The 9,293-nt window shown below is 43.2% G+C and overlaps 1 non-coding gene across 1 annotated transcript; it reads left to right on the plus strand.

Annotated features, from left to right (window-relative positions):
• Window positions 1–4,295: 4,295 nt before the first annotated feature.
• On the plus strand, window positions 4,296–4,402 carry LOC122683413. Its single transcript, XR_006337749.1, has one exon. It is a non-coding gene; the product is annotated as a U6 spliceosomal RNA (small nuclear RNA).
• The last annotated feature ends 4,891 nt before the right edge of the window (window positions 4,403–9,293 follow it).

The following is a 9,293-nucleotide window of genomic DNA, read 5'->3' on the forward strand; positions in this document are numbered from 1 at the left end:
GGGGATACGTAGTGGGTGTCACACCTTTTAGGATGGTCAGCTTTGGAAAGAAGAGCAGAAGCAAATCTCATCATTTCTCCTGGGCAGGGGTGCAGAGGAACAGGGTACAGTGGAGACAAAGATGAATGCCATGCTTTCATGAAGAAGGGTAGACTATGAGCCACCCTTTGCTCTCAGCCCTTTATGATCTAATTTTATCCTCACTGTGTCCCTGGGATGTTGGTCCCACAGCAAATGAAAGAGGAGGTAGTCAAACCCACATCTTTCAGATGCCAAAGCCGAAGGCTATCATGTAATGACAGAAATGCCCTCTGTGTTGTTAGGAAGCAAGAAGAAGCAGTCAAAGATCCCAGAGAACCATCTTGTCCCTGCATTTTCTTAAATTTTATGCACAAACCCTCCCTGTTCCCCACAAGCCCCAGCAGACTGAGCAGACATGACTCTGGTCAACCCCCTCCATGGCCCTGGTCGGGATGTACTGGCTGCCATGACCCTGATGTGGAGAGGGGGCCCGGAAGCTTCTTTGATCTCTGTTTACTTGTCCTGGACTTTGTCATATAGATCAGCTTCTGGAAAGGGTTTATTGTCCCTAGGCCAGAATGCCCTTCTCGCCTGTTTTCTGGCCTTTGTGGGAGGTGAGATGGATCAACATGAAACTGCACACTGGGGGTTGTGTTGATTTCCTGCACGAATATCTACCATGCCCTGTGTTGGGTTAGGTACAGTGTCAACACCAGGACACTACAACGATGAGATTCAAGTGCCTTACTGTGTTCAGTAAGGTGAGGTGAAAAGTGTTAGTCACTTAGCCTGTCCAACTCTTGGTGGCTCCATGGACTGTAGCCCACCAGGCTTCTCTGTCCATGGGATTCTCTAGGCAAGAATACTGGAGTGGATACCCATTCCCCTCTCCAGGATATCTTCTCAACCCAGGGACTGAGCCTGGGTCTCCTGCATTACAGGCAGATTGATACCCACAAATCCTCTGAGTTCTCTTTCTTGCCACTTCCAAGGGCTGTGGGTAAGTTTCTCTCGGTTCTGAGATCCACTCTCTGTGTCAAGCTTCTAATTGAATTGGCTTTCCAGCCCGGGGCAGGTCAACTTGAACTAGCAGATGGTTCCACTCAGAACCCAAGCCTCTAGCTGTTGGTTTTATCCACTGTTCTTCATTTGATTGCAATCCCAGTCCACATTTGTTGGGGTCAGCTGGTTCAGTCCTTTCTCTACTCCCCAGTTCCACACTGGGAATTGCTGGCACTTCACACAAGGCCTTCACTTGGCTAGGTTACTGTTAGTTTCTGTTAGTGTGCACATGAGGTCTAGACTGTAGCTACTAGGAATCTCGGTAGCCCAAAGCCACAAAACTGGTGGAGCACTTAAAACCTGTTAGAGAACACCCACCTAACTCAAGTGCTTAATCACTTCAGTCGTGTCCAACTCTGCAACTCTATGGACTGTAGCCTGCCAGGTTCCTCTGTCCATGGGATCATGCAGGCAAGAATACTGGAGTGTGTGCCATTTCCCCAGGGGATCTTTCTGACCCAGGGATCAAGTCTCTGTCTACTGGGTCTCCTGCATTGGCAAGCAAATTCTTTACCACTGAGAAGCCCCAGGGAAGCCCCAGGACAGCGCTCTAAGGTATTAATTTGGCTCTCAGTCAGTCAGTTCAATCGCTCAGTCATGTCTGACTCTTTGTGACCCCATGGACTGCAGCACGCCAGGCTTCCCTGTCCATCACCAACTCCCAGAGCTTACTCAAACTCATATCCACTGAGTCAATGATGCCATCCAACCATCTCATCCTCTGTTGTCCCCTTCTCCTCCTGCCTTCAGTCTTTCCCAGCATCAGGGTCTTTTCAAATGAGTGAGTTCTTTGCATTAGGTGGCCAAAGCATTGGAGCTTCAGCTTCAGCATCAGTCCTTCCAATGAATATTCAGGACTGATCTCCTATAGGATGAATTGGTTGGATCTCCTTGCAGTTCAAGGGACTCTCAAGAATCTTCTCCAATACCACAGTTCAAAAGTATCAATTCTTTGGTGTTCAGCTTTCTTTATAGTCCAACTCTCCAATGCATACATGACTACTGGAACTTTGACTAGATGGACCTTTGTTGGCAAAGTAACGTCTGTGCCTTTTAATATGCTGTCTAGGTTGGTCATAACTGTTCCTCCAAGGAGCAAGTGTCTTTTAATTTCACGGCTGCAATCACCATCTGCAGTGATTTTGGAGCCCAGAAAAATAAAGTCTGTCACTGTTTCCACTGTTTCCCCATCTATTTGCCATGAAGTGATGGGACCAGATGCCATGATCTTCGTTTTCTGAATGTTGAGTTTTAAGCCAACATTTTCACTCTCCTCTTTCACTTTCATCAAGAGGCTCTTTAGTTCTTCACTTTCTGCCATAAGGGTAGTGTCATCTGCACATCTGCGGTTATTGATATTTCTCCCAGCAATCTTGGTTGTAGCTTGTGCTTCATCCAGTCCAGTTCTAAGAGACCCAAAACAGCTGAAGCAATGGGATCAAGTTTCAAATAATGGAGTGCGCCATCTTCTGGCACAACTGCATATTTTATATCCAAGAACTCTGGATCTGGCAGTTGTAATTATCTACAAAAATGGTAAAATCTCACAAAGACAATCTGGACTTACAGTGACTGATATGAGAAAGGTTCCAGTTAGACAAGAGCATTTATTTAAGAAGTGCATTTGAAAGCAAGGGTTCCCAAATCAATCAAACAGAATGGGATACCTATTTTAATTGGTATGTAGAAACCTCCAAAAGCCTTCAAGATTCCATAATACCTTCACTGAGAGACTCATGGCTAATGAAAAATTAAAGACACAAAGGCACCTAAAAGAAAAGGCTATATAGGATTGATGCAACTTTGCTCCCCTCTGTCTTCCATTACTTGGGTATTCATTCTATTAATTCTCTGATTTGTCTTTTCACTCTGAAGAGACTACAAGTCTGTAAACAGAAGTTCATCAAGTTAGTGGCCTTACAGATGTCCTCATATATACCCTCAAAGGAGGGCCCCCGTGTGAGCCCCTCCCAGTGTTGGTGGGACTCCTGAGAGATTTTCTGGTAAAGCTATTTTATTTCCTTAAATAGCCTAGGGGAAATTAAAATTAATAGATAACCTTAAGAAATTCTGGTAGATACTGGGGACTGAAGGTGGGATCCTGGGAGAACTGGTAAACCCAGTGAACAGTGAGAATGCTAACCAGATTCAGCTCTCCTGAATCTCTCTCTGTAGTATCCAGACAAGCCAGGCAGGGGAGTGGGGAAGGAGACACTTGATGTTGTACTTGCCTTTACTGTTTGTCCTGGCTGAAAATTAACAAGATTTATTTGGAAGGACTTTACCCCACCCCCCGCCCCAAGTTAGCTGTTGTTGACCAGAAACTGGCCAGATTGGAAGTTAATATTCAGAGCCTGATAAGAATTGGGGCGGGGGGGGGGGGGAGCTTCTCTAAGCTAAATGTACACAGAGGGAAAGAAAAAACTGAAAAAGCAAAAAAATATTCTGAAGCCTTTGTGGAAGGATCTACTAAAACATTTCAAAGACAGCTGTAAGTCTAGAAATAGGGATCTTTTTTATTTCTTTGCTAGTTTAAGATTATCTCTCTGATACAAAGAAGCAAATTGAGAAAAATGTAGTTGTATGGCAGGCGGTGGGGTGGGGCCTGGGGTGTCAATCAGTAATGTCATTTAGGTTACAACCCAATCCCCTGAGGAATTAAAAACAACTGTCCTTACCTTACAAATTTTTGCAAAGCCAGAAATGCAGCTTCAGAGACAATTAAAATCCACCTGTCCTTTTTAATCAGTCCTCAAACCTGCCCTCAGTTCAGTTCAGTCGCTCAGTAGTGTCCGACTCTTGGTGACCCCATGGACTGCAGCATGCCAGGCCTCCCTGTCCATCACTAACTCCCGGAGTTTACTCAAACTCATATCTGTTGAGTCGGTGATGCCATCCAACCATCTCATCCTCTGTCGTCCCCTTCTTCTCCTGTCTTCAATCTTTCCCAGCATCAGGGTCTCTTCAAATGAGTCAGTTCTTCCCATCAGGTGGCCGAAGTATTGGAGTTTCAGCTTCAGCATCAGTCCTTCCAATGAATATTCAGGACTGATTTCCTTTAGGATGGACTGGTTGGATCTTCTTGCAGTCCAAGGGACTCTCAAGAGTCTCCTCCAATACCACAGTTCAAAAGCATCAGTTATTCGGTGCTCATCTTTCTTTATAGTCCAATTCTCACATCCATACGTGACTACTGGAAAAACCATAGCCTTGTGCTTGTTTCGGCAGCACATATACTAAAATTGGAACGATACAGAGAAGATTAGCATGGCCCCTGTGCAAGGATGACACGCAAATTTGTGAAGCGTTCCATATTTTTATAAAACTTTATTGACAAATATGAAATAAGTCCTAAATAAATTGAGAGATATCATATTCCTCCATAGGAAATCCAGTCAGGCCTTTCACATTAATTTTTACTCAAAATTCTATTCCAATAAAAATCTTAGCTTTTCTGATATCTCACACACACAAAAAAACAAAACAACACCATAGCCTTGACTAGGTGGACCTTTGTTGGCAAAGTAATGTCTGTGCTTTTTAATATGCTGTCTAGGTTGGTCATAACTTTTCTTTCAAGGAGTGAGTGTCTTTTAATTGGTGCAATCACCATCTGCAGTGATTTTTAGGCCCCCCAAAATAAAGTCTGTCACTGTTTCCACTGTTTCCTCATCTATTTGCCATGAAGTGAGGGGACCAGATGCCATGATCTTAGTTTTCTGAACTTTTTCACTCTCCTCTTTCACTTTCATCAAGAGGCTCTTTAGTTCTTCTTCACTTTCTGCCATATGGGTAGTGTCATCTGCATATCTGAGGTTATTGATATTTCTCCTGGCATTCTTGATTCCAGCCTGTGCTTCATCCAGCCTGGCATTTCTCATGACGTACTCTGCATATAAGTTAAACAAGCAGGGTGACAGTATACAGCCTTGATGTACTCTTTTTTCCATTTGGAATCAGTCTGTTGTTCCATGTCGAGTTCTAACTGTTACTTCCTGACCTGCATACAAATTTCTCAAGAGGCAAGTCAGGTGGTCTGGTATTCCCATCTCTTTCACAATTTTCCACAGTTTGTGGTGATTCACAAGTCAAAGGCTTTGGCATAGTCAATAAAGCAGAAATAGATGTTTTTCTGAAACTCTCTTGCTTTTTCGATGATCCAGCAGATGTTGGCAATTTGATCTCTGGTTCCTCTGCCTTTTCTAAATCCAGCTTGAACATCTGGAAGTTCACAGTTCACATACTGCTGAAGCCTGGCTTGGAGAATTTTGAGCATTACTATGCTAGCGTGTGAGATGAGTGCAATTGTGTGGTAGTCTGAACATTCTTTGTCATTGCTTTTCATTGGAGTGAAAACTGAACTTTTCCAGTCCTGTGGCCACTGCTGAGTTTTCCAAATTTGCTGGCATATTGAGTGCAGGACTTTCACAGCATCATATTTTAGGATATGAAATAGCTCAACTGGAATTCCATCACCCCCACTAGCTTTGTTCATAGTGATGCTTCCTAAGGCCCACTTGACTTCGCATTCCAGGATGTCTGGTTCTAGGTGAGTGATCATATCATCATGATTATCTGGGTCATGAAGATTTATACATGAAGAACTATACATGAACATGTATAGTTTTGTGTGTTCTTGCCACCTTTTCTTCATATCTTCTGTTTCTATTAGGTCCATACCATTTCTGTCCTTTATTGTGCCCATCTTTGCATGAAATGTTCCCTTGGTATCTCTAATTTTCTTGAAGAGATCTCTAGTCTTTCCCATTCTATAGTTTTCCTCTATTTCTTTGCACTGATCACTGAGGAAGGTTTTCTTATCTCTCCTTGCTCTTCTTTGGAACTCTGCATTCAAATGGGTATATCTTTCCTTTTCTCAGCTTCTGTTCTTTTCACAGCTATTTGTAAGGCCCCCTTGGACAGCCATTTTGCTTTTTTGCTTTTCATTTTCTTGGGGATGGTCTTCCTCCCTGTCTCCTGTACAATGTCACAAACCTGCCCTATTTTATCTCAAAATGCTAAAAATTCTGTACCTAACAAACAAAAGTCTTTGGAGGAATTTGCATTTCCCCTGTGCCTCTGAGATGTAATGTTCTTATCTGGTCTTCTCCAGAAGTCTTATTGAGGTTATCTCTTTGAAATGGTAACTTCAAAGAGATAATTCTTATCAGAAGTAAACAAAAGGGGAAAAGCTTATTTGGAATTTAGGCAAATGAACCCCAATGTTCATCGCAGCACTGTTTATAATAGCCAGGACATGGAAGCAACCTAGATGCCCATCAGCAGATAAATGGATAAGAAAGCTGTGGTACATATACCCAATGGAATATTGCTGCTACTGCTGCTGCTGCTAAGTCGCTTCAGCCGTGTCCGACTCTGTGTAACCCCATAGACAGCAGCCCACCAGGCTCCCCCGTCCCTGGGATTCTCCAGGCAAGAACACTGGAGTGCTGCTCCAGTATTTTGGCTGCTATCCAAAAGTCTACAAGCAATAAATGCTGGAGAGGGTGTGGAGAAAAGGGAACCCTCTTACACTGTTGGTGGGAATGCAAACTAGTACAGCCGCTATGGAGAACAGTGTGGAGATTCCTTAAAAAACTGGAAATAGAACTGCCATATGACCCAGCAATCCCACTCCTGGGCATACACACTGAGGAAACCAGATCTGAAAGAGACACGTGCACCCCAATGTTCATCACAGCACTGTTTATAATAGCCAGGACATGGAAGCAACCTAGATGCCCATCAGCAGACGAATGGATAAAGGAGCTATGGTACATATACACAATGGAATATTACTCAGCCATTAAAAAGAATTCATTTGAATCAGTTCTAATGAGATGGATGAAACTGGAGCCCATTATACAGAGTGAAGTAAGCCAGAAAGATAAAGACCAATACAGTATACTAACATATATATGGAATTTTAAAAGATGGTAACGATAACCCTATATGCAAGACAGCCAAAGAGACACAGATGTATAGAACAGACTTTTGGACTCTGGGAGAAGGCGAGGGTGGGATGATCTGAGAGAACAGCATCGAAACATGTATATTATCAAGTGTGAAACATATTGCCAGTCCAGGTTGGATGCATGAGAAAAGTGCTCGGGGCTGGTGCACTGGGATGACCCAGAGGGATGGGATGGGGAGGGAGGTGGGAGGGGGGTTCAGGATGGGGAACACATGTAAATCCGTGGCTGGTTCATATCAATGTATGGCAAAAACCACTACAATATTGTAAAGTAATTAGCCTCCAACTAATAAAAATAAATGAAAAAAAAAAAAAAAAGCTACCGTGGAATTCAACTTTAATCATCATAAAGTAAGTATTTAAAGTAGCTTTAAAAAAAAAAAAAAAGAAAAATCTTAAGTGTCTTCTCCACAAATATTAGTAAAAAGCTTTAACCATTTGAGCAGTTAACCTTAACTTATTCCGTCTGCCAAAGACACAATTTGGATCCAATTTCTTCTATAACTGGTGAATTTTGTAATTTTGCATCTGATTCATGGCTAAAATTTTAGAACAAAAGCTATAAGCTCTCTGTTTGCATCAGTTTGTATGTTGATGTGTGTTTCCATATGTATGTTGTAGATGTGTGGTTTTTTCCTACTTTAAGGAAGTATTGCCAAAATAATTTGTTTAAAAATTCTATTTAACTGGCTTAAAGAAAATTAAGCATATTGACTGAAGAAAAATGCACAAAAATCTAAACTTTTTAAGATTAAAAAAAGATTTATTTTTCACTGTGCTGGGTCATTGTTGCTATGTGGGGATTTTCTCTAGTTGCAGAGAGCAGGGGCTACTCTCTAGTTGTGGTCCACGTGCTTCTCATTGCAGTGGCTTCTCTTGTTGCAGAGCATGGGCTCTAGGCATGTGGGCTTCAGTAGTTGTGGCTTATGGGCTCAATAGTTGTGAAGCACAGGCTTAGTTTCTCTGAAGCATGTGGGATTTTCCTGGATCAGGGATCTAACCCATTTCTCCTGCACTGGCAGGTGGATTCTTTACCACTTAGCCCCACCAGGGAAGCCCGTTTTAATTGGGATTTGTTCAAGGAATCTTTCTGTGGACCATAGCCTGGAAGACATCCTCTCAGCTCTGAGGAACTGCCCTCATGAGGTAAGGGAGGAGCCAGGATACACAGTTTTCTGCTGGAAAAAAAGATATGTAGCCTAACAACAGAAGATTATGGATCATTGGTCCTTCCCTGGCAGTCCAATGGTTAAAACTCTGAGCTGGGGGCACAGGTTCCATCCCGGGTTGGGGAACTAAGATCCCGCATGTTGCACAACTCTTACTTGCAACATGCAGGATCTAGTGCCCTGACCAGGGATCAAATGTGTGCCCCTCTGCACTGGAAGCATAGAGTCTTGTTGTAGCGAAGAGGCAATTCTGACTCCAAGGTGGATCTGTTTCTTTGACTTTAACCTTTGTTTTTCATCACTTTTGTTACTGTGTGCCATGTCACTTCAGTTGTGTCTGACTCTTAGTCATCCTATGGACTGTAGCCCACTGGGCCTTTCTGTCCATGGGAATTCTCCAAGCAAGAATACTGGAGTAGGTTGCCATGCCCTGTTCCAGGGGATCTTCCTTGGCCAGGGATCAATCCCACATCTCTTATGTCTCTTGCATCGGCAATCGGGTTCTTTATCTTCAGCTTTATGAGGCTGAAGCTGAAGCTCCAATACTTTGGCCACCTGATGTGAAGAGATGACTCATTAGAAAAGACCCTGATAGTGGGAATGATTGAAGGCAGGAGGAGAAGGGGACGACAGAGGATGAGATGGTTGGATGGCATCACCAATTCAATGGACATGAGTTTGAGCAAGATCCGGGAGATGGTGAAGGACAGGGAAGCCTGGTGTATTTCAATCTATGGGGTCACAAAAAGTCGTACATGACTGAGCAACTGAACAACCAAGATGCCGGCCATTCCAGAAGATATTTGCAAGATAATGGTTTTTACTTCTTCAACTCCTCCCCGTCTTTGTTCTATAAAAGAACCTGGCATCCAGACCTGGACAAGTCTGCCATCTTCTCTGTCAGCTGCCTTTCGGAATAAAGTTGTATCCTTGCCTTCACACCTCATCTCTCAGTTAATTGGCCTGTCAGTGCAGCGAGCACATGGAGCTTGGACTCTGTAACAGTCTTAGCTACTGGACCACCATGGAAGTCCTTGGATGTTGTTTTTTAAACAAAACCAAAAATG

Source organism: Cervus elaphus, chromosome 24 (assembly GCF_910594005.1).
Source record: "Cervus elaphus chromosome 24, mCerEla1.1, whole genome shotgun sequence".
In the NCBI taxonomy this organism is placed as follows: Eukaryota; Metazoa; Chordata; class Mammalia; order Artiodactyla; family Cervidae; genus Cervus; species Cervus elaphus.